The sequence below is a fragment of the Prunus dulcis genome, chromosome 4, assembly GCF_902201215.1.
Source record: "Prunus dulcis chromosome 4, ALMONDv2, whole genome shotgun sequence".
Classification (NCBI taxonomy): Eukaryota; Viridiplantae; Streptophyta; class Magnoliopsida; order Rosales; family Rosaceae; genus Prunus; species Prunus dulcis.
Window position 1 is genome coordinate 19,181,882 of NC_047653.1, and position 308 is coordinate 19,182,189.

Here is a 308-nt window from a genome sequence, read left to right on the forward strand (position 1 = left end):
GGTCAATGTATCTCCCTATGGAGCTGTGGAGATTCAAAATCCTAAAGATGGCTCGACTTTCAAAGTAAATGGACAACGTTTAAAGCCATTCTATGAGGGAGTGTCGGTTGGAATTCAAACTGGTCATGTGGTGGATCATCTTCCCTTCGTACAATCAAGTTAGCTAATGGCATAATGTCTTGCCAAGACATTAACTAAGGCGCTTCTTGGGAGGCAACCCATGTGTTGAAGAATAAGGTGCTTGGTAGCGGTCGACCTAATCGCATCAAGAGGGAGTTTCTCTAATACTTTGTCTTAAACTTTCCCCT